Source organism: Erinaceus europaeus, chromosome 16 (assembly GCF_950295315.1).
Source record: "Erinaceus europaeus chromosome 16, mEriEur2.1, whole genome shotgun sequence".
Classification (NCBI taxonomy): domain Eukaryota; kingdom Metazoa; phylum Chordata; class Mammalia; order Eulipotyphla; family Erinaceidae; genus Erinaceus; species Erinaceus europaeus.
In genome coordinates this window covers 62,070,291-62,095,785 of record NC_080177.1, presented here as the reverse complement: position 1 = coordinate 62,095,785, position 25,495 = coordinate 62,070,291, and positions in this window count along the sequence as shown.

Here is a 25,495-nt window from a genome sequence, read left to right as displayed (position 1 = left end):
AAGGGAGGTAGGGAGGTAGGAAAGAAATTATAGACTGTAGGGCCAGGAAGTAGTAGTTCAGTGGTAGGGACCATGCTCACACTGGAATAAGATCTGCATTTAATCACTGGCACCAAAAGAAATAAAACAAAAAATATATAGACTGCATTTTCTTTCAGTTGGTAGGCATAGTGCTTATCTTTTTAATTCAGAATGAAATCTGTTGGGGCCAGGCAATGGTGCACCTGGTTGAGCACACACATGATAGTGTGCAAGAACCCAGGTTCAAGCCCCTGGTCCCCACCTGCAGGGGGAAAGCTTCACGAGTGGTGAAGCAGGGATGCAGGTGTCACTCTATCTCCCACCCTCTCAATTTCTCTCTGTCTCTATCCAATAATAAATAAATATAAGAAAAAACATTTTAAATAAAAGAAGCAGTCCTTTTAGCGCAGTAGGGAGCGCATCAGTTTCACAATCTGAAGGTCCACAGTAAAAACTGTCTCTCCCTCATAAGCTCTCTGGCCTTCCTTGCCCCTGTAGTAAAATACCTACCGCCTGTGTTTGTTGTCATAAAAGTAGTCTGGATGCAGTGTGCAGATGCGGAGGTACATTATCAACACTGTGGACAAGGTGTATCCCTGGCGTGAAAACCATGATTCCCCAACACTGAGAAAAACAGGTGTTGCTTTTTGTATCAGAAGCTTCGTTTCTGGTGGACCCTTTATTTTCTCCTCAGGTCAGTCCAGAGGCACACCTGCAGGAAGGGACCGTAAAACCTATTCCAGCTTCCGCACGCATGCACAATTCACATTGGCTCTGAAGCTGTTGGTCCTGAAGGATTAAAGACCATGAGGCATGGAGGCCTGAGACCTCTCTCCAGAAACAACTGAACTCTCCAGAGAGTGCTAACCCAGAATTCCACAACAGCCAGCAGCTCAAGTGTTGTTAAAATTCGTAGGACTCTAGCCGGCCGGGCTAGCTTCACGGGCGGGTAACAGAGATGCAGAGACAACGGCTGGGCAGGGAAGCTGTATTTATTTATTCAGGAACAATGATTCATAAATTAAGACAAACTAATCACCAAACAGAACTCTGCTGTCTCTTTGCGGCGGCACAAGCACTCTCTCTTACTCTGGAACTCAGGAACTCTGCAACTCTGGCACTCTCGAACTCAGGAACCCTCTCTCAGGGTTCCTTGGGGCGGGGCTAAGCGGCCCGTGAAATTGACTGGACTGATCTAATTCTCTTGGCGGGGGAGAACTAGAACCCAATGTAAAGCATACAACAATTCCCCCTTTTCTTTTAACTAAATGGCTACAGTATCAAGGGTGTGGGGTAAACAGGAACATATATCAAACATGCATTTTTAAAAAAGAAACTGGCACAAACATGGAGAAACATGTAAGCAAGTAACAAGAACCAGTGTGCAAAACTTTATCAGCTTAAAAAAAACATTTCTTGCCTCTGGGTTGCGTACTTTCTCGACGGACATTTGCATGGGGGCAGGGAACGGCCTAGAGTCCCGAAGGCAGCTGGCTGCAATTTACTTACTATGAAACAAAACTTGTTATTAGCATATTTCTAAAAGAGAAGGAACTTGAGACTTTTACATATCAACAACGTCTTTTTAACCTTTTGTTGCACCCATTCAAGATGGAGTCAGGAAAGGAAACCTCAGGCATGAGAATAATTAGCATAGCCATTGTGCGATCTACCATTTCTAATAGAGAAGGTAATGGAGAGTTTTACATATCAACAAGTCTATTTAACCTTTTGTTTAGACCAACTTAGTTAAAATATATTGCTTGTTAACTAATTTTACCTCAGACTTTAAATGTAAGTTAATTTTATCTTTATGAGAATTACGTTGAAAACCTTTTTCATTTAACTTTGACTAGTAAGAATTTAGCCTTAAAGTTACTGTTTACCAAACTTTAAACATACACATAAACATGGTCATTAATACACAAGGAGAGAAACCTTTGTTACAAAGACATGTCATTTTAAACACGAATTTAAATCTGTACTGTCTTAGTTGTTGGGGGGGGGGGGTTTTTCACCATCCGGAGGTGGCTTCCCACACAGCTTCACTTCTAGGAATTGCAGGTTGCTATCTCTGCACGAATCTCTGCGTACTCCAGCTTGTCTGCCTTTAGACCGGACGGGCAGCTGGAGATCTTGTGTGCCCAGTTTCGGCAGGGAGCCCGGGATGGTTCCAGAATTCATAGCAAGAGGGCAGGCGGGCCAGTTTTGTAGAAGGCGTGGGCCTAGGTGCCCAGGGGTGGTGGCCATGATAGGCCGCTGCGGCCCTGCCCCATAGCCCTGACATGTCTGCTGCCCTGTTCGCAGTGGCCGAGCAGTGTGGAGGGATCACGCGTCCAGTGCCCTGCGCCACGCGGTGGAGAGCCGGCTCCTGTGGGCTGGCCTTGGGCTCTTGCGTGTTGGCATCGGGCTCTTGCGTGTTGGCATCGGGCTCCAGCGTGTTCGCATCGGGCTCCAGCATGTTGGCGTCAGCCTCTTGCGGGCTGCGGGGCTCTTGGGGCTCTTGTGTGCTGGTGTCGGCCTCCTGCGGGCTGCGGGGCTGCGGGTGCGGTGCGCGGGGTTGTCTGGGCGCAGCCGGCTGGCTGGCTGTTTAACCAGGTGGAAACAGCAGCTCCGCGCCTCGCCTCCCGCCCGCTGGCTCTTCCCACTGGCTGTTCTGAGTTCCCCCGAGCGAGTGGAAACCACAGAGTGGTCCAGAGATAAATGTTCCAGAAACAGCAAAACAGTCTCATGAAGAAAGAGCAGAGGCCTTTGGAGATCTCTTCACAAGCAGAAGAGAAGGCCATAGTGCATAGGTAGCCAAATTGTCTTTACTTATCGGAGAGATGAGCAGGTCAGGTCCACGTGGGCGCCATTTGTTGTTAAAAATTCGGAGTCTCTTGCTGGCGGGGTTAGTTTCACGGGTGGGTAACAGAGACGTGGAGACAACGGCTGGGCAGGGCAGCTGTATTTCTTTATTCAGGAACAACGATTCATAAACTAAGACAAACTAATCACCAAACAGAACTCTGCTGTCTCTTTGCGGCGGCGCAAGCACTCTCTCTAACTCTGTAACTCTGGACCTCTGGCTCTCTGCAACTCTTCAACTCTCCAACTGTGGAACTCTCCAACTCTCTCTCTGGAACTCAGGAACCCCCTCCTACTCTCGAACTCTCGAACTCTGGAACTCTGGTGGGGTTCCTAGGGGCGGGGCCGGCGAAAACTAACTGGACTGATCTAATTCTCTTGGCGGGGGAGAACTAGAACCCAATGTAAAGCATACACCTGCAGGAAGGGACAGTAAAACCTATTCCAGCTTCCGCATGCATGCACAATTCACATTGGCTCTGAAGCTGTTCGTCCTGAGGGATTAAAGACCCTGAGGCATGGAGGCCTGAGACCTCTCTCCAGAAACAACTGAACTCTCCAGAGAGTGCTAACCCAGAATTCCACAACAGCCAGCAGCTCAAGTAAGCCCTAGAGCAAATACAATGCCTTGCAAGAGGACCAGGGTTCAGACTCAGGGACCTGGGAGCACCTGCTGGGGTGGGGGAGGGAAGCTTCAGGAGCAGTGGGGTAGCCCTGTGGTATCTTTTATTTTCTGCCTCTCTTTCTTTGTTTCTCACCCTCTGTAGAGGAGACCTGCTGACATAGAGAGTCAGTGATAACCCTGCCAAAATCATTATCATCATCTACAAAAAAAAAAAGAAAGAAAGAAAGAAAAGAGAGAGAGATAAACCAATCCAGTTAACATGAGAAATTTATGTAATAGGGGCCAGGTGGTGGCGTGTTATATTTTATGAAGGACACAGATTCATTATATATTATGAAAAAACAGAAATAAATATCAAAACAAAATGACGAAACAGTGTTGCAGAGTGATTAAGAGTATAGGCTCTTAAAACAGACCTCTCTTAGTGTTGTCATTTAGGATTGTGTAATCTTGCCAGATTATTTCATTTCTTTGTACTTAAGCAACCCCCATCCATAAAATAGAGAACGATAATGTAGATACCTGCTTCACTAAACAGTTATGAAAATTCAATGGGAGGGGGCCGGGAGATAGCACAGCGGATTAACCTCACACCATACGAAGTGCAAGGATCCCTGCAAGAATCCTGGATTCGAGCCCCTGGCTCACCACCTGCAGGGGGGTTGCTTCACAAGCAAGCGGTGAAGGTCTACAGGTGTTCTGTCTCTCTTCCTCTCTATCTCCCTCTCCCCTCTCAGTTTCTTTCTGTCCTATCCAATCTTCTTCTTCTTCTAGCGTTTGCCCTTCTTCCGTAGCCAGTTAACAGCGTCAGGTTGAGCCTGATGTAAAGTTTCTAGACCTCCTTTGAATCTGGAGAGGTGGCAGTCCTATACAATAAAAATGGGGGGAAAAAAATAAATGGGAGTGATACGTAAGATTTTTTAAAAATATTTATTTATTTATTTTCCCCTTTGTTGCCCTTGTTGCATTTCATTGTTGTTGTAGTTAATATTGTTATTGTTGATGTCACTGTTGTTGGACAGGACAGAGAGAAATGGAGAGAGGAGGGGAAGACAGAGAGGGAGAGAAAGATAGACACCTGCAGACCTGCTTCACCGCCTGTGAAGGGACGCCTCTGCAGATGGAGAGCCAGGGACTGAAACCGGGATCCTTATGCTGATCCTTGCACTTCGCTCCACATGCGCTTAACCCGCTGCGCTACCGCCGCACTCCAGATAGGTAAGATTTTTAGGATAGGAAGTCGGGCGGTAGTGCAGTGGGTTTAGCGCACATGGAGTGAAGTGCAAGGATCAGCTTAAGGATCCCGGTTTCACCCCCTGGCTCCCTACCTGCAGAAGCGTCCCTTCACAGGCAGTGAAGCAGGTCAGCATGTGTCTTTCTCTCCCCCTCGCTCTGTCTTCCCCTCCTCTCTCCATTTCTCTCTGTTCTAACAACGACGACATCAGTAACAACAGCAACAATAAAACAAGGGCAACGAAAAGAAAAATAAATAAATATAAAAAAGAATACTGTTGAAAAATGCTTTTAGGATAATAAGAAATGCTATATAAAAGTTTGTGATTGTTCCTTTATAATTGGTTGTGAAAATAAAAATAGCTGAAATTTACATGCTACCACCTTTAGTTACACAGATAGGAAAGATATATCTCACTGTTTTTATTACCTAAATAATCACTTAGACTTGGCAACTGCACTGCTGGAAGTAAGGCATCTTTTGTTTCTAGGAAGAAATAAGAATAAGTAAATAAATAAATAAATACAGTAAAGAAGAAAGGAAATAGAGACAAGGGAGGAAGGGAAGGAAGAAAGGATAATAGAAGTGCAACTTAGGAAAGAAAAAAAGAGAGACTAGCCCCACAGGTTCCACTTGGTTACTGGTGAGACAGGTAGGCCTGATAAACTTCCCTTGATGCTGAGTGTCTGGTCTGCCTAGAAAGATTCCCTTCCCAGCTTTCTGGTCATTCCAGTTCTTTTGGAAACATGTGAGTTCATATTGACAGTCATTTTCTTTTTTTCTTAATTGAGATGCAACTGTTATCATATTACATTTTGACATTAATGTCTCATTTCCTAGATACCAGGTAAGAATTACTTTCAAGTAGTTATAAATGTGAATATATACACAACAATTCTAAAACTGCATATTCATCAAAATAGGCTTCCAAATATGATATATGTGGTTTTAGTGCCACTTTTTATTAACTTTGCAGTGCAGTGTAATGATACCTATGACACATTTCACCATTATCTAGTCACAAAATGTTTCTAATTAACCATAAATGAGAATGTACACAGACTTCCAAAAGGAACTCTATTCCTATCAAAGTTTGCATCAGAGAAATCTTAAACTGTTGCTACTGAGCTGCCTTGCTCCAATTCCAACAACTCTTATTTCAGAAATGCTTAGAAAATTGAGTCTTTAGATCTTGCTTGGTAAACAGATCTGAGGTAGATTTATTTCAGCGTTGAGTCCTTTACTTGAGATACGTGTGTTCTTGGACCCACCTAGAATGCATACCATAGCCATTTCAAAGGCAGTGATAAAATTACTTGGTTAAATATTTTGGCCAGATTTCCTGTTTCCAGAGCCCTGGGCTTTGTATTCTGTGGCTTCTGTATTTGCAAGCGGCAACTGGAGCAGTATCAAATGGCACCATATCTGCCAAGCCCAGTAAGAACTGTGCCCCACAGGGAAGGTTCCAGGAACCATCTAACTCTGACAGCCACCCAGGTCAATGACTTCAGAATCAATAACTACTTTCAAAGTCACAGGCCTTTAACTTTCTTCAATAATACAAACTTTAAGCTTCTTAAGATGATCACAGGCAATAAAATATCTCTCTCAGTTCTAAGGGTGGGCTTTCTAAAGTCACTTATAATTTACATATTCCCCAAACTCAAGGCTATGAAACTTTCAGGTCTACTCCAAGATTTCTATATAATCTCTCCATTTTACAATAGGTTTGTCTTTTGTTATTCTGTGTGAAGGGTCTTTTTTTTTTTTTTAACAAATTATAAGGCCACAAGCTATATAATATATCATTGTGAACAGGACTTCATATAAGGGGAGGAAAAATGGTTCTGTTAAACTTTTTTTTCACTTTCACTACCTTTTAAAAAAACTCATTAAGATTCTGTCTTTTACTTGCCGAAGTGTTTAAAACCCTTTTTAATGAAAAATTCTAATCCTATATAATCACACCATAAGTACTTTCTTTCGGTTCAAAGAGGAAACAGTGTTAAATTTTAATGCATACCTCTGGCAGGCTATAATAAAAGTGTTCAGTCAGTTTTTTAATCCGATTAGTGTAACTGTTACAGATTAGAGAAAAATCTCAAGCCATTGGAGCAAATCCCCAACTCAAGAAAACTAATTTAGGCCTGGGCCTGATCATGCCAGACTTAGATGAAACATCAATAGTCCTAAATTGTGTTTGCCCAAAATCTGTTCACAGTCCGATAAAATAACCTCTTTGGCTAGGTATTTCAGGGACATAAAGACAAATTTTTAAATGCGGAGGAGATAAAAACAGATTACAGTCCCTAGACAAAGTAGAATTCAGATGACAGCATAAGTGGGGAGTTCTGAGACACTTTAGAAAGGACAAAAATCACATCCCAGAGAGAGAATCATTGAGATTTCCTAGAGGATATAATTTCTAAAAGGGCTCTTAAAGAAAGTCTAAACTAGGGTCTGGATAGTGGCATACCAGGTAGAACACACTTGCTACCATACACAAAGACTCAGGTTCAAGTCCCAGGTCCCAACCTGTAGAGAGGAAGCTTCACAAGTGGTGAAGCAATACTGCAAGTGTCTCTTTTCTACTCCTCCTTCTCCTTCAGTTTCTCTCTGTCTCTTTCCCCCTAAAAAAATAAAAATAAATAAGACCACCAGGATGGATTCATTGTGCAGGCTCTGAGTCCATGATAAACCTGCTGGCAATAAGAAAAAAAAAAAGGTTAGATTCCATAACTTTACAGATATATAAATAAGGACATCCTGCTAAATTTCAAATTAGTTTGAAGTTTTCCAAAAATTAAGAAAAGGGGCAAGGGTATATAGCATAATGATATGCAAAGAGCCTCTCATGCCTGAGGCTCCAAAGCCCTAGGTTCAATCCCCCACACCACCATAAGTCAGAGCTGAGCCATTGCTCTGGTAAAAATTAATAAGTAAATAAGGAAGGAAGAAAAGAAGAAAGAAAGGAATGAAGGGAGGGAGGGAGGGGGATAGGAAGGGAGGGAGGCAGAAAGAAGAAAGGAAAATCCATTTGCTTAGAATTGATATAAAAGGAGGGAACAACGCTTGTTGAAGGGCTATTATGTAGGAGGCAGTATGCAAAACACTGTCTTCTCATTCAACTTACACTAACATCTCAGTGAGGCAAATATTATTGCCCATGTTTTGTATATAAGAAAACAAACTCAGAAAGACTGTCAAACTTGCTTAAAATCAAACAACTAACAAGTGCTGACACTGAGGAAAAAATAATTGCTTGAACTTTTCTCCTTGGTTAGTCTTGGGAAGCCCCTGAGTCACAGCTTTCTCTTTACCATCACTAAAGCCCGTATTGACTTCTTTGTTTGCCCCTCACCACTATAAGTCATTTTTAAGGGGGGGAGCAGAAAGAGAGAAAAAAAAAACATAATATTGAAGCTTAGCCCAGTAGAACACCCACCAAACTACAGATAGGAACCATTAAGCTAGCTCGATTCAAAATATGCTAATTTGACACTAGGGCCTAGCTCTGTCACTTACTAATTGTCTGATCCTTAACTTCTCTAAGACCCAATTTTATTCTCAATAAATTGAGACTCAGAGTATCTTCTTTATATCTATTTTAGCACTAGTGTGAGGATCAAGTGAAGAAGTCTGTAAAGTCTCAGCCAAAGAGAAAGCTCGAAAGGCAGGGTGTTGCCAGGCCTTTGGGCCACATTGAAGCACTACTGCACTAGAGGAAATTCTAGTTCTGTAGTGTCTCTCGCTTTTTCTTTATACAAATAAAAAAAAAAAAGGATTCACTAACATAAAAATTGTACATGGGGGGTGTCGAGCAGTAGCACAGATGGTTAAGCGCACATAGCACAAAGTGTAAGGAACGACTTAAGCATCTCGGTTCGAGCTCCAGGGACCCCACTTGCAGGGGAGTTGTTTCACAGGCAGTGAAGGAGGTCTGCAGGTATCTATATTTCCCTCCCTGTCTCTGTCTTCCCCTCCTCTCTCCATTTCTCTCTGTCCTATCCAACAACAACGACATCAACAACAACAATAATAACCACAAGGCTACAATGACAAGGGCAACAAATGGGGGCAAAAAAGGCCTCCAGGAGCAGTGGGTTCATGGTGCAAGCACCAAGCCCCAGCAATAACCCTGGAGGCAAAAATAAAAAACAAAAATATGTACATGGATATGGCCCTGGCTCCAGGAAAACAGGAGTCTATAGAGTCTTACATAATTATATGGTATTAACTCATCTGGATTAAAACGATTTTGAAAATAAGATTATGCGTCTTGTTTTTAATGCATATTTTAGGTGATTATACATAGTGAATGTTTCCTAATAAGTTTTAATTTACAAGTAGAATTTGATATTCACCATTGGGTAAACAGTATATCCTACCAATAAGTCAGAGATGTTTGTGGGCTGGGGAGACAGTATAGTGACTATGTAAAATACTTTCATGCCTGAAGCTCTAACGTCTCTGGTTTAATCCAACACCACAGTAAGTCAGAGCTGAGCAGGGTTCTGGTATCTCTCTCTGTACTTGCTCTATGTCTCTTTCATTAAAATAAAATGTTTTTAAAAGAATAGTCCTTAGTTAAAAATGAATAGATAAATACAAAGCATATTGGAAAGTCATGGTTGTGTGGGCCATTATGTCTCTGAAATATGAAGTCTTTGGTTACAGATAGCTATTATTCATTAACTGTGTTTTATATTCTCCATTCGGTACTTTCAAATGAAGATGTTTATCTGTTCCAAAGTCAAGAACTACAAATCTGCCTTAAATAAATTAATGATTAATCTAGAGACTGCCCTCACACATTTTATCTTTCAAAAAATTATAATGAGTGATAAGAAAAAAATTAATTTCCTCATCTAGAAAGGACCAGGAAGGGGAAATAAAAGCCAAATACAAACCCCCCACCGTAACAGAAAGGACTGTGAAAAAATTAAAACAAGGATTTATAAATGCAGGAAGAAATTAAAACAAACCTGCAGGCCCTCATAAATACAGCAATCAGGCAGCTCCATGCATGCATCCCATATTTGAATTTTTATTTTACATGAAGTATTTTTGTATCTGCTTTGCCTAAATTTGGCCTCTTACCAAAGCCTAATGATTCTACTTTATGTTAAGCTTTTCGAAGGATCTAAACTTAAAACTAAAAGAAAAAAAAATCTGTTAATTTATCTTGCAGGAAAAGGTGTTATAATTTGAATGAAAAACAGCAAGCAGACAGATAAAAAGGAGCTGGCACAAAGCTCAGGCAATCAGTAACATTTTTATACCTGCAGGCTGAGAAATTGTCTCCAGTGTTGTATGATGTTATTACCGTCACCTATTTTCACTTGTACATTAGGTTCAAGCATAATTGTGTGAAGATTTGAATGTTATCCACAGATTTACTATTTTAATAAGCTCATAATGTTAAAACACTACTGTGTTGACAGTGGTACTTACACTGTATTAAGCAAACAAATCAAAGCATTTTCTTTAAAATACTAAGTAGCCTAGTTTGACCTTTCTGCCAATTCTGGTCAGTTTTGAAATGGTCCCTTAATGGTCTCTCTGTGACCTTTCTATCCTTTATTGCATCAATCAATGGAGCTCACAGAGCATGTGATCTTATCATTCCACAACCCACTTTTGTCCTATTGAAGTTTGGGGGCAGGGTGTAGGGGCAGAGTAAGGCCATGATGGATAGTACTCATGAGTATACATAGTAACCAAAAACATGCCCAGGTATCAAAAGGCAAATATGATATCTAACTCATAAACCTGGTTTAGGGGATAAAAACTCAAGACTGGGAGAGATGTAGTTGTATTATAATGGTAAAAAACATTAAATTCATACACAAGCAAGAGGGAGAATCATTAGCATACATAAATGCTAGTTTAGAGGTAGCTGAAAGTTGACATTGAATTCAGCATGAAAATACAAAGACTGTAGTGTCTCCAAATGTAGGATCTCTTTTGGTCCTTTAAAAAAAAAAAAAGAAAGAAAAAGATTTATTTATTAAATGAGAGAGGCCACTGCTTCTGGCTACATGAAAACTAGGTCTCAAGTTTGCAAAGCAAACTCTGTCTTCTGAGCCAGCTCCCCAGGCGCAGTATCTTCTTTACAGAAGGAACCTAGGTATCTGTCTGTCTGTCTATCTATCTATCTATGTATCTATGTATCTATCTATCTATCTACCTATCTCCCTCTCTTTCTTACTCTTATTCTCTTCTTTTAAATTTATTTACTGGATTAAAAACAGCCAGAAAGGGAGTTGGGCAGTAGCACAGCGGGTTAATTGCAGGTGGCGCAAAGCGCAAGGACTGGCCTGGCTTAAGGATCCTGGTTCGAGCCCCCTGGCTCCTCACCTGCAGGGGACTCACTTCACAAGCTGAGAAGCAGGTCTGCGTGTCTATCTTTCTCTCCCCCTCTCTGTCTTCCCCTCCTCTCTCCATTTCTCTCCATCCTATCCAACAATGACGACAACAATAACTACAGTAATAAAACAGCAAAGGCAACAAAAGGGAATAAATAAATAAACAACCAGAAATTGAAAGGAAAGGGGAGATTGACAGGAAGAGAGACAGAGAGATACCTGCAGCCCTCCTTCACCATTTGTGAAGCTTTCCCCCAGCAGGTGGGGACTGGGGACTTGAATCCGGGACCTTGAGCATTTTAACGTGTGCTCAGCCAGGTGTGCCATCACCTTGCCCCTTTACTCTCACTCTCTATCTGAAAATTTTTACCTGGAGTAGTGAAATCCCAGAAAAGACTATATAAATAAAATTTAAAAATAAAATAAGTCTGTTGGAATGAAAAAAATTAAATAAAAGCACAAAGAAAAGTCCTGATTCTATCTCTTTGAAATAATATTTGTGAACTAGGTGGTGGCTCACCTAATAGAGCATACATGTTAGTATGCAGGAAGATCCAGATTCAAGTTCCTGGCCTCCACCTGCACAAGGGAAGCTTCACAAGGAAAAGAGCAGTGTCAAAAGCATCTCTCCATCTCTCTGTCTCTTTGTTTTTCTATTTCTCTGTCTCTCACTGTCTATCAAAATAAGAATGAAAAAAGCAAAGAAGTGACTGTTGAGAATATTGGCGGTGTACAGGCACTGAGCCCCAGTGATAGATAACCTTGGTAGCAAAAGAAAGAATATAAGGAGGGGTGGAGGGAGGAATAGTATTTGTTATCTTATTTTAGATCTTGTTTTTCCAGGCTTCTCCTATAAATGTTTTACTGTGTTAATTTGGCATTTAGTAGTTATTAAGTCATGCTTTCTCAGTTAGTGTCTTGTTAACATCTACAATAATAATAATAATAATAACTATAATAATACTTTACTCATTGTGTAGTATTTCATTAAGGAACATTTGCCTATGGTTGGATATTTCAATTGCCTCTACAACCAAATTAAAATTGTGATAAATTTATATATAAATTTGCTTTTTGAATATCAAAGATTTTCCGTCTGTACTCTTCACAAGATATTTTGCAGCTCTTAAAGCCCTTGACTCCTTTGTGAACTTAGTTATTTAGACATTTTTTTTGTGTGGAGACAGTGCTTTGTGCTCGTGTAATTTCACCACTCCTGGGTCACTTTTTCATTCATAGAGAATGAATTTAACTTTAAGGCTATATTACTTATACACGCACACACACCTTTTGACTCAAAGTAAAACCCCTCTTAATAACTGTATCTACATCAGTTTATAGTCTGATTGTGTAGTTCTACAATGTGCAACTTATATTTTATTTCTACATTATTGTCATTATAAAGTTATAAAATAGTACATACTGATTCCAACTCTTACAAAAAGTAGTCTGGAGAATTCTTGAATGCTAGAAATGGACCTACCTTATGACCCTCAATTCCTTTCCTGGGGGTATATCCTAAGCAATCAAACACACTCATTCAAAGAGATCTGTATATACATTTGTTCATAGCAGCACAATTTGTAATAGCCCAAACTTGGAAGCAAACTAAGTTTCCTACAACAGATGAGTAGCTAAGAAAGTTGTGGAATATATATATATATATATAGATATAGATATAGATATAGATATAGATATAGATATAGATATAGATATAGATATAGATATAGATATATACAATGAAATACTACTCCGCTGTTAAGAATGATGAATTCACCTTCTTCACCTCATATTGGATGGAGCTTGAGGGCATGATCTCACTTACGGGCAAAAGTTAAGAAATAAGAATATAAAGAGGAAACACAAAGTAGAACTTGAACTGGGTTTGTTATATTGCGCCAAAGTAAAGGACTCAGTGGTGGGCCAGTGGGTAGGGGTCCGTGGTAGAGGTTTCAGGTCCTTGTGCAAGATGGTTGAGGAGGATTTGGGGTAGGGGTGGGAGTGTTTTGCAGAAAATTGAAAAGTTTTACACAGGTATCAGCAACTGTATTTACTGCAAACCAGTAATCCTCCCAATAAAAAAAAAAAAAATCACTGAATAGTACTTCCAAGCAACTCTCATTTGTACATTGATTCAATTAAGAGGAACTTATTGAGCACCTAGTGTATAGCATGTCCTGTGCCACACACATGATAGAAATACTTAATCACCACACTGAAAATGTCTTTACTTCAAAGCCAACAGGAGATATTTGTGGGTTTTTTCTTTCTCTATTTTCCCAAGATATCAGATGCAATACCTAATTTTATTATTTGAAAATTCACTCAACTTTTGAATGTAAACCTTTTCAGTTTGTTGACTTGTTAATTAATAACAAGAAATTTTTAAGAAATCTCTCTTGACCCTAAAATATAATTTATACTGACTTGGGTCAAATCATCAGGATTTATCAGAAATTCTGATAATCACTAGTGTAAGAGATTCATTTTGATCAACCTGATAAATAAATGCACATTTATTTTAACAATTTTGAGTCCCATTACACCACCCCAGTAAATTTTTAGGATCTGTCCATCAAGACCCATCATTATCTTTTGCGTATTTCCTCTATCCCATCATTTCATATTATAAAAATCTGCCTGTTTTTTTTTTTTATTTAAGAAAGGAGACATTAACAAAACCATAGAATCAGAGGGGTACAATTCCACACAATTCCCATAACCCGATCTCCATATCCCATCCCCTCCCCTGATAGACTTCCCATTCTGTATCTCTCTGGGAGTATGGATCCAGGGTCATTGTGGGTTGCAGAGGGTAGAAGGTCTGGCTTCTGTAATTGCTTCCCCGCTGAACATGGGCGTTGACTGGTCGATCCATACTCCCAGTCTGCCTCTCTCTTTCCCTAGTAGGGTGGGGCTCTGAGGAAGTGGAGCTCCAGTACACATAGATGGGGTCGTCTGTCCAGGGAAGTCTGGTCAGCATCTTGCTGGCCTCCGGAACCTGGTGGCTGAAAAGAGAGTTAACATACAAAGCCAAACAAATTGTTGAACAATCATGGACCTAAAGACTGGAATAGTGCAGATGAAGTGTTGGGGGGTATTCCCTGCATGCTCTTGTGTACTTCTGCTTTCAGGTATATACTTTTTGCCTAGTTTATGGGCACGGGTGAACCTATGCTCTATCTCAGGGGACCTGGACTATATCTAGGTTTGGGGACTTTATTGGGGAGTGGAACACCTGGAATGGAATTAGAGAATACTATGAAAGGAAAGGTCTCATCTGAGTGATGAAGCTGAAGGGTTGTCATTCCACACCTGAAGTCTCTGGTCACAGTCTGAAGTGAAGCATGCTAGGGTGGCACTCGTTGCGTTGATTAGGTTGCGATCCGCGGATGCAATATTATTTGATTTGAACTGAGAGCAGCATGCAGAAAAGTGGGCTCCACCCTAAGGTTCCAGGACTGGGGGAAATATAGGCTTGATAGTGGAAATATGAGGTTCCTGTTGTCTTAGGGTTCAAGAAGACAATGGATAGTTATTGTTATCGTCACATTATTTGGTGATAGGGTTAACTTTGGAAAGTCCCTTTGATAGGGTTTGGGGTATAATACCCAGCATCTTGTATATAGCTGTGCTACTGGTTGCTTCTGTTCTCCCTGGTCTAGGCTTTTGGAGAGACAACATATCAAAGACAGCCTATGTATTAAAAAGACTCAGTCTGTGTTTTAAGAAGTTCTAGATATATCATCAGTTTTTCGCCTCTCATATTAATTAGTGGTTTATATGTTTACACTTTAATAGGATTGTAAATAAACACCACTCCCACCACCAAAAGACTGTGTCCCATCCCCCCCCCACCCCCAGCCCCCACCCCACTTTCATTTCAGAGGAGATCCAAAAGGCTAACAAACATATGAAAAACTGTTACAGGTTGCTGATTGTCAGAGAAATGCAAATAAAGACAACATTGAGATACCACCTCACTCCTGTGAGAATGGCATACATCAAAAAGGACAGCAGCAACAAATGTTGGAGAGGCTGTGGGGACAGAGGAACCCTTCTACACTGCTGGTGGGAATGTAAACTGGTCCAGCCTCTGTGCAGAGCAGTCTGGAGAACTCTCAGAAGGCTAGACATAGACTTTCCATATGACCCAGTAATTCCTCTCCTGGGGATATACCAAGGATTCCATAATGCCCAACCAAAAATATGTGTGTACATCTATATTCATAGCAGCACAATTCATAATAGCTAAAACCTGGAAGCAACCCAGGTGCCCAACAGCAGATGAGTGGCTGAGAAAGCTGTGGTACATAGACACGATGGAATACTATGCAGCCATTAGAACAATGAGCCCACCTTATCTGACCCATCTTGGACAGAGCTAGTAGGAATTATGTTAAGTCAGCTAAGTCAGAAAGATAAAGATGAGTATGGGATGTCCCCACTCATCAACAGCAGTTGAGAAAGAAGAACAGAAAGGGAAACTTAAAAGCAGGAACTGATTAAATCGAGAGCAGGGCACCAATGTAAAAACCCTGTGGTGAAGGGGTGGGTGGTCATTGGGCTCCCCAAATCTGCCTGTTTTTACCTTTTCAGATTATCATTGATTCAGCTTTTTAAATAAAACTACCCATTATTTCCCCAGTCTTTAAATGTTTTCAAATTCCCATTAAACTCAAGAGTGGCTGGCTCTTGTTAAGTACTTCAAAAAGTATTCAGAACTGGCTTCTCCGATATCTTCCATGACTGGCTGGAAGGAAAAGCTGTTTTCCAAGGACTTCAGTCTCAACAGCGTGCCATTCCCCATGAAAAGTATATTTGGATATAGAAAATGTTTTTACATATGTATGAGAATATGTTTTACTTATTCACCTGCCTTTTTTCAGCCTGATTGTGAGCCTCTAAAGACTGAGAACATTTTTTTCTCTATATTCTATAATGATTCCACCCCTACAGAGTCACACTGCTAAATGCTAGTACCACCTTTCCTCAAAGCAGTTATTGGTAATTACAACATTTGAACTAGCTAAGTCTAACTGAGAATACAAATTTTCAGAGGTGGGAGCCAAAGTTAGAAGTTGCTTAGTATATTACTCTTTTTTTTTTTTTTCCTCCACCAGGGTTATCAAAAGGGCTCAGTGACTCCTGATGGCTGTTTTCTTTCCTCTAAAGAGAAGGTGAGAGATACGAAGAGATATAGTGGAAAAAGTGGAAAACATAGACAGAGAGAGAAGAAGAGGTGTAAAAGCACTGAGCCACTACCCATAAAGCTTCCCTGGTGCAGGAATAGATATATGGTGACCTGAGGCTCAGACCTAAATCCTTACACATGATAACATGTGCACTCTACCAAGTGAAAAACCTGGTCCCCTAAACAATCTTTTTAAAAAGATAACATTTATTCAGTATTTACTATATGCTTGACATTGTGTTAAACCCTTTATGTGAGTTTTTTTATGTGGTCCTCACAAAATTTACAGGGTAAGAGCTCTAATCCCCTTTCCTGTGTATGTAACCTAAACCCTCCATAAGCCTTCTAATGAGAAATTTTGCACAATAAATGAATGACTATAACTCAACCTAAGATGAGGGCTAGAGTGAGATAGGGGGAGTACTTATGCAATAAAATCTAAATTTTGCTTCTGGGTACATCTTTGACTCACCTTAGTTTCAGCCATAGCCCAAACTATATTGCATATATAGTGCTGTTCTCAATAGATTTTAATGGTTAATAAGCCAATCTTTTGACATATTTGTGAATAGACTCATGTACAACTGAGAAAATAAGTAATATGTGTAAGATCTCACTTTTAGTAAATGGCAGCAGTGGAACTCAACGCCAAGTATCCTGTTTGGAGGTAGACAGTGGACTGAATACATGAATGACTACTTTGAGCTTATGCTAAAAGTTTTAAGCGGATCAGAATCTAAAGTGCTGATTTTCTGATCCTCAATCTGGTGCAATTCTCCCTCTGTCCCATCTACATATTGAGCTCTCTTTGATGGGTGATGAATTAAGTGCAAACAATTGTAGGTTTTCTCAAGTGTGCAAACAATGTTATTGTTTAACTCCGATCAAACTTGAATCGATACCTATAAAAGGCACCTGCCTATATTTTCTAATATATAAATATGCTTTCTCCAGATTAATTTCCGCAGTTGGTAAAAGTCAGTTCAGACTATTAAAGGATAAACTATAAAAGCAATGATATGCTACTAGCCTACTTGTTTACTATAAAAAGACATAGACCTTAGTATCTCCTTTACTCCTTTTCTGCCCCATTTGTTGAGTTACTTTTTTAACCCTGGCATTCTTTTAGCAAATTCCATATTCCAAAGTAAGAGACTTATCTTCAGAATATACTTTATAATAACACTTCACAATGTTATTGTTCTTTATTTTTATTTTTATGTTTATTTTTTTATTATTTTTTAAGATAGAAACAAAAAGTCAAAGAGTGAAAGAGACCGTAGCACCAAACTTTCTTTCAGGTTGGTGATGGCCAAGCTCAAATCGGGATCATGCACATGGCAAAATAAAATAATATCTAAGTGAGCTAGTGAGTTTCTCTTACATCTTCCCCAGAATATTTTACTGTTCTTTAAAGTGTTCTGCTCTTAGTAGGAATACCTCCTACCTCACTTTGCCATGCCCTGCTAATTCCTACTTTGCAGGAACTTCCTGTATTGATAAAGTTTATACTTCTCAGTAAAAATCAGAGTCAAATAAATTTCATCACTTTATTTACCATTGATAGTGTTCTTGGTTTTTTTTTTTATTTCTAACCTTCAGTTTCTAGAAATGGCTCTAATAAGCCTAGACAATCTCTTTAACCAGGGAAAAGTCACCTAAGACCTACCTATGCACTGATTCCCCTTAATTTAAGAATGACCTTCTAATCAGGAGATCAAGGACAGGGTCCTATAAAAGAGTACATGGCAGTTTATGGCATCTTCATATCAAATGGTATAAATTGAGAAAGTACAACACATAGAGGTCAAATAAGGAATGTTTTAAACTTTTATATATCATTTTAGAAGTAACTTGGGATTAAAATTCTATATGAATGTAATAATTAGTTGATTTTATCAAATTCCTCGGTGTTATCCTATTTTTAAAAACCTAGAACAATGAAAAAATTTAGAGTCATCAGAAGATTTTTTTTCATCAGGAAAATACTGAAGATATTTTCAGTAGCAGAGACTCTCGGAATAGGTTATAGTGTGTGAAACACTGTATTCTCCAGCAATGTATGAGCTCATGACATTGACATCAATTCTACAAATGCGATAAAAAATGTCAGGGCACAGCTGGGAATATTATAGAGTTAGATTAAACATGTAAAGTATCACTCATTCTAGCTCATTGCATTTATGTATATTTCATACCTTTATGATTAAGATCATGTTTTATATCTTTATTTATGATTAAGATAACATTAATTTGGGAGTCGGGCGATAGCACAATGGGTTGAGCGCATGTGGTGCAAAGCGCAAGGACCGGTAGAAGGATCCCAGTTCGAGCCCCCGGCTCCCCACCTGCAGAGGAGTCACTTCACAGGCTGTGAAGCAGGTCTGCAGGTGTCTATCTTCTCTCCCCCTCTCTGTCTTCCCTTCCTCTCTCCATTTCTCTCTGTCCTAACAACAATGACATCAATAACAACAACAATAATAACTACAGCAACAATAAAAAGATAACAAGGGTAACAAAAGGGAAAATAAATAAATAAATTAAATTAAATTTTTTTAAAAAAAAGATAACATTAATTTATACCATTGTAAGACTTGGCCAGTGTGTATTTTACACTAAGCCCACCACCAAATTCCTAGTCATCATCCACCAATAATCAATGCCCCCCTTCACCTTCTTGTACCTCCCCCCTTTCATCTAGCAATCACCATTTTGTAGTCAGCACCTAAGGATTTATCTTTATTTTGTTCATTGATTTGCTTTTCTTCTTCATATTTCACAAACATTAGTGAAATTGTATGTTCTTTGTCTTTCTCTTTCTTACTTATTTTATTCAGTAATATTCCCTTAAGGTCAATTCATTTTGCTGCAGATGGCAAGGTTTGATCTTTTTGTGACTGAGTAATTTTGTATGTATACATGTTCTTTATCTAATCATCAGTTATCAGACATTTGGTTTGCTTCCATATCTTAGCTATTGTGAATAATAATGCTTCAATGAATATAATGGTGCATCTATCTTGATATAGATGTCTTTTTATATTCTCTGGGCAAGTACCTGTCTCATGTCTTCTTAGATTATAAGTTTATAAAGGTAATTCTTCAGTATTTAAAATATCATATGCAGCAGGAGATGATTCAGTAGAGCAAGCCACATGCCTAACCATGCTTAAGTCCCTGAATTCCATCTCTGACATCACTTGGGATCATAGGAATAATATCAAAGGAACTCTGTGAATCATGGAAAACTGTTTTGGTGTCTCACTTTCCCTTTCAAAAAATACAGATAGATATATTTTAAACATTGGGGGAGGGAAAAATCTCAGTTTTTATCACATATATGCAAAACTCTGAGATCATTTACTTAACACTAAGGAAAAGTAAAATTAACCTTCCTCAGCATCAAACCCCATACATGAATTCAACCAATAAAAAATAAAACACTTCAAAATGTTAGCTATGTCTTTACTTTTCATATTTTCTTTCTATATACTTACTTTTTTAATTCATTTCACTAGTTTAGGAGAAAGCCTGCATAGATCTGTGTAGTGCAATAAGTACATATTTTAGAGATAGGCAGGACTAACTTTTCTGTTGTTGCTGTTATTGCTACAGGGTTATCACTGGTGCTTATTGCCTGCACAACAACTCCATCATCACTGCAGCTATGACTGTGCACTATTAACAGTCTTAGTTTAAATAGTTAAGCCATATTTTCAATAATATTCCTATGTGGCCTTAAGAAATTATGTATCTCCTGTAACTCGATCTCATTTTGTAAGATGTTATGAGTAAGTTACAGCAGATGCAAAGAATATAGAGTACCAGTAATTTCTAAGCACTCAGTGCATGAAAATTTTTAAACTCTTTATTTTTTTAATTATCTTTATCTATTTATTGGATAGAGATAGCCAGAAATCGAGAGGGAAGATAGTGATAGGGAGAGAGAAAGAGAGAGAGAGAGAGAGAGACAGAGAGAGAGAGAGAGACCGGCAGCACTGCTTCACCACTTACAAAGCTTTCCCCCTGCAGGTGGGAACTGGGGGCTTGAACCTGGGTCCTTGAGCATTGTAACATGTGCGCTCAACCAGGTGCACCACCTGGTCCCAAATTTTAATACCTTATCATATATATTTCAAGCAGAAGAATAACCATGTAGAAAAAGGTGAGAATTTAACATCACAGATGTAATGTAAAATGTAGCCAACAAAGACAAATAAATATTGAAGAGTCTTGCATCATCAAGATATGCCAATTTATGCTGAAGTATCTAACAAATGAGAACCTCAGCTAGTAGGATCTCAGCTTCAAATATACAGAAACTGGGACTACCATGCTGTTACTCTGGAATAGCTGCTCCTTGTAGGTCACTAGCAGAAAAAGAATGGGTGAAAAGGTACTAAAGGATCTCTAAGCACATTGCTATGCAAATAATGATAAGATAATGACACCACTTCCATAAGCAACCAAAAATAAGTCCAAAATGGCCCCATCTAATTGCAAAGTGGAAGAGAAATGCAATCCTCCCATATTCTTGGAAGGAAAAGAAAATTAAACATGTAGAACACTAGAGGACTCTACCAAAACAGGACCATTTGTCCAAAAAGTTATTTTAAAAAAGTATATAAATGATGCAAATGAGAAGACAGGGAAACTGAGAGGAAAAGAAAGATGCCTGACTACCTGTTACACTGCTTGTAAAAAAGATCAACTGTAGGTGGGGAGTAGGAACTTGAACCCAGGTCCTTGTGCTTGGTAATATGTGCTCTTTTTTTTTTCTTTCCCCCTCCAGGATTATCGCTGGGGATGGTAATTTCACTATGAATCTACTGCTCCTGGAGGCCATTTTTTCCCCCATTTTGTTGCTACTGTTATTGTTGTTGTTGGGTAGGACAGAGAGAAGTCAAGAGAGGAGAGGAAAACTGAGAGGGGGAAAGAAAGATCCACACCTGCAGATGTGCTACACCACTTGTAAAGCAACCCCCACCCCTACAGGTGGGGATCTGGGGGCTCAAACCAGGATCCCTATGCCAGTCCTTGCGCTTCTCACCATGTGCACTTAACCTGCTGTGCTACCGCCCACTGCATAATAACTAGGTGCCACCACTCGACTCCCAAGAAGTTTTTCCGCCCCCATCATCAAAGAAAGGAACCATAGAATTGAGTATATAACTAAGTTTTTGCTTTGTTTTTAGTAAATGCATTTTAATTTTCAGGACATAGCTCACCAGGTATAGCACACACCCTGCTATGAGTGAAATCCTGAATTTGAGCCCCAGCACCAATAGATAGCATGAGGGAAGCTCTGTAGATGGTGCCCTATAGATTTCTCAATTTCTCTACCCTTCTCTCTCTCTCTAAAATATATTTATGTATTTGCATATATGTATATATGCATTTTTCTCTTTCTCATGTTTTACTATTATTTGTTTATTTATAAAAAGGAAATGCTGACAAAACCATAGGATAAGAAGGGTACAGTTCCCCCAACCAGAACTCCGTGTACCATCCCCTTCCCCTGATAGCTTTCCTAATCTTTATCTCTCTGGGAGTATGGACCCAGGGTCATATGGGGTGCAGAAGATGGAATGTCTTGCTTCCCCACTGAACATAGTCATTGACAGGTCGATCCATACTCCCAGCCTGCCTCTCTCTCTCCCTAGTGGGGCAGGGCTCTGAGGAAGCAGGGCTCCAGGACACACTGGCGGGGTTGTCTGCCCAGGGAAGTCCGGTTGGTATCATGTTAGTATCTGGAACCTGGTGGTTGAAAAAAGAGTTAACATATAAAGCCAAACAAATTGTTGACTAATCATGAACCTAAAGGCTAGAATAGTGCAGATGAAGAGTTGGGGGGGTCTCTGTTTTGTAGATAGCTAGTAGGCATATTTTAGTTATATTCCAAAGGGCCCATGACTATACTAGGGTTTTTGTTGTTGTTGTTTGTTTGCTTGTTTGTTTCTGAGCCTGACATCTGATATTCAGGTGGATCCAAGTTATTGTCTGGGGAAATGATGTCATGGCCAGAAAAAGGACTGGAAATCTGGATCAGGGAAGAGAGTAGCTCCCAAATATGAGAAAGGGGTATAAATATTGTTAACTGTAAAACCCCATCGATTTGATCTGATCTGGGGCCCATATTCAGCTTAGGAACCTATGTGACCTCTGTATCCCTGTAGATCTGAGTTGTCATTCTGTGGTCATGAGTAGGGATGTTCCAAGCTGCCCCAATATCAGGACCCATCTTCCTCAGGTGGAACATAGAGTATGTTGTCCAGCCTCCCTTCAGAGGATGGAACATTCTGTGCCTTGTGGATCCACATTGAGGGCGAGGTCCCATGGGGGCCCACAAAGGGGTCTGTTGTGTTGTTCCTGATAGAGATGACTAGTAACATTGGGAAGAGGGATTTATTCAAGGTCTAGGCCCATCATGTCTGTTTGGGAATCTCAAGACTCTCCGACTAGGTTCCCAGCTGATGGGGTGGCCTGGTAGTGACAAAAAAAATCATAATTAAAGTATGCCAGTCTCTTGCTGTTATTCAGCTTTTGCAGTCCTTACTTTAATAAGGTTAGCTTTGGAGTGAGTGAGGGAAGTGTAATAGAAGTAGGTGAGCAGGGTATTTAAGTCTAAGCACACTGCTATCAATTTGTAGTCATATAAATCACTATTTAATTAATATCAGAGGGGGAAAATTGATTGAATGTCTCAAACTTTTTAATGCACAGACCACAGCCTGAGTCTTTGATATGTTGACTCTCTTAAAAGCTTAGACCAGGGAGAACAGAAGCAACCAGTGGCACAGCTATATACAAATAATGTCAAAGGACATAAATTATGGTGATGTTGTGTATGATACAGGAAATCCTAACAAAGGGATTTTCAAAATTAACCCAATTGCCAAATAATCTGATTACAGGAATAACTATCTATTGCCTTCTTAAACCCCAAGACAGCAGGAACCTCCCACTTCCTCTATAGAGCCTGTATTTCCCCCAGTCCTGGAACCTCTAGGGTGGGGCTCACTTTCTTGTACACTTCTCTCAATTCATACCAACTGATATTGCATCTGCTGATCCCAGTCTAATCAATGCAACGAGTACCACCTTGGCATGCTTCACTTCAGACTGTGTCCGGAGACGTCAGGTGTGGAATGTCAACCCTTCAGCCTCATTACCCAAGTGAGACCTTTCCTTCCATAGGATTCTCTAATTCCATTTCAGGTGGTTCACTTCCTAACAAAGTCCCAAAACCTAGAATACAAACCAGCTTCCATGAGAGAGGGTATATGTTGACATGTATCCATAAATTAGGGCAAAATATATACCTGAAAGCAAAAATGCACAGTAGCCTGCAGTGAATCAGTATATGCAGCAAGCAAGTAGAAAGACCTAAAAAAAACATCATAAAGTTCATAATGAAATAGTGTCTACTTAAATTTAGATACTTCCTATAGTCTGCAGTGAGTCAGAATAATGTTCATAATGAAATAGTGTATATATGCATTTTTATCCTCATACTGACTTAGTACCAGTTGATGTGTTATTTACTCAGTTTGTATGTGAGAAAATATATAGAAAATAATTGCTGGAGATTCCCTGAGTAGGCCAAAAAAAAAGTCACCCAGAAAGGAACTCTGCACCACACCACAAAGTGTTAAATGAAATACTACCAGCAAAATAAGGTAATGCTCTTTTGCTGTCTAGCACCACATAAGATGCTAACTGAAAGAGTAAATAAAAACACTCAACATGCATTTAGCTTTCATAATTTACCTTCTGCAAGGTTGATTTAGAGTATGCAGAATATGCCACATTATTTAGGCTGTAAAAAGGAGCTGCTTTACACTACCTGCCATGTACAATTATAATAATCTGTCAGACAAATATAATTACAGAGTGTGATGTCTGTTTGAGTGTGAAGGCTTTGATTGTGTGGTATTGTCTGCACTACACTGTGGAACAGCATAAACAATTGTACTCTGTGGTAACTCTCAGTCAAGACTAATGCTCTGCATTAGGAACGCCCCAGCAAACAGCACAGATGGTTGCATTTAGGTTTGAGATTGTTGGCTTTGTTTGTTTGTTTCCCTACCCCCAGCCCCAGGACCTTTTCAAGGGCAAACTTGACCACGATAAGCCTTCCGCAGTGCAGTACACTGTGGTAGGTCTCCAAGATATTGTTAATAAATCATCAAGGTGAATGGAATAGGAGACTATATAGTAGGGTATGGTCAATTAGCAAGTATCAACCATTTTAATGTCAAAGAGTAGGTGGAGAAAGGAATGCATGATCACTTTAATGATTAAAAAAATAATGAGGTGACACTCCATGGGTTTAAAAGATAAAGTTGTTATTTTATAGAGTAAGTTGTGACTGTAATTTGTTACTAAACTCTCACACCAGCTGACAAAATAGAAAAGGTACTTTTCATTAGAGTCTTTCATAATGGTCTTTTGTTAAAGAAATTGGGCATGTATTTGATTTTAAATTAGTCAGTGACCTCCTGGCCATAGTGTCTATACTGATGAGACTCTATAATGAGATTTGTCTAGATTTGATTTAAAAGGTGGTCAGGGCGTGCATAAGTGGGTAGAGCCCTGGACTTGCATGTATGAAGTTCTGAGTTTAATTATCATCATTGCATATATCAGAGTAATCTCTGGTCTCCCGTCCCACCAACAAATAAAGCAATTATTTTTTAAAAAGATCTTCACTTAAATAAGCTCTACTGCGTTGCAATTCATATAGGAGAGAGTTGGATGTGAGGGCGATCTGGCTGCAACTTCTGTCACCCCACTGATGACCAGGGTTGTTGATTCAGCTGGTCTGGCTGGCTAGGCGAGTGTCCCATTCCTCTCTCAGTGCTCCATCTCTAAGAGGATAGAGACCAACCAGCCTTTGTCATCTAGTGCTCCCCTGCTAGATCCTCCAGACAAGGTCAATTCATATAGGAGAGGCTTACTATTGTAATTCAAAATAGTGCACCTAACTAATTGGTTAACCCTAAGGAATGATTTAGATCTTGCATCTTAATAGTGAAGTTTCTTTTCTTTCTTTCTTTTTTTTTTGCCTCCAGGGTTATTGCTGGGGCTCAGTGCCTACACTATAAATCCACTGCTCCTGGAGGCCATTTTTCCCCTTTTGTTGCCCTTATTGTTTTATCATTGTTGTGGTTATTCTTACTGTTGTTATTGTTGTCATTGTTGCT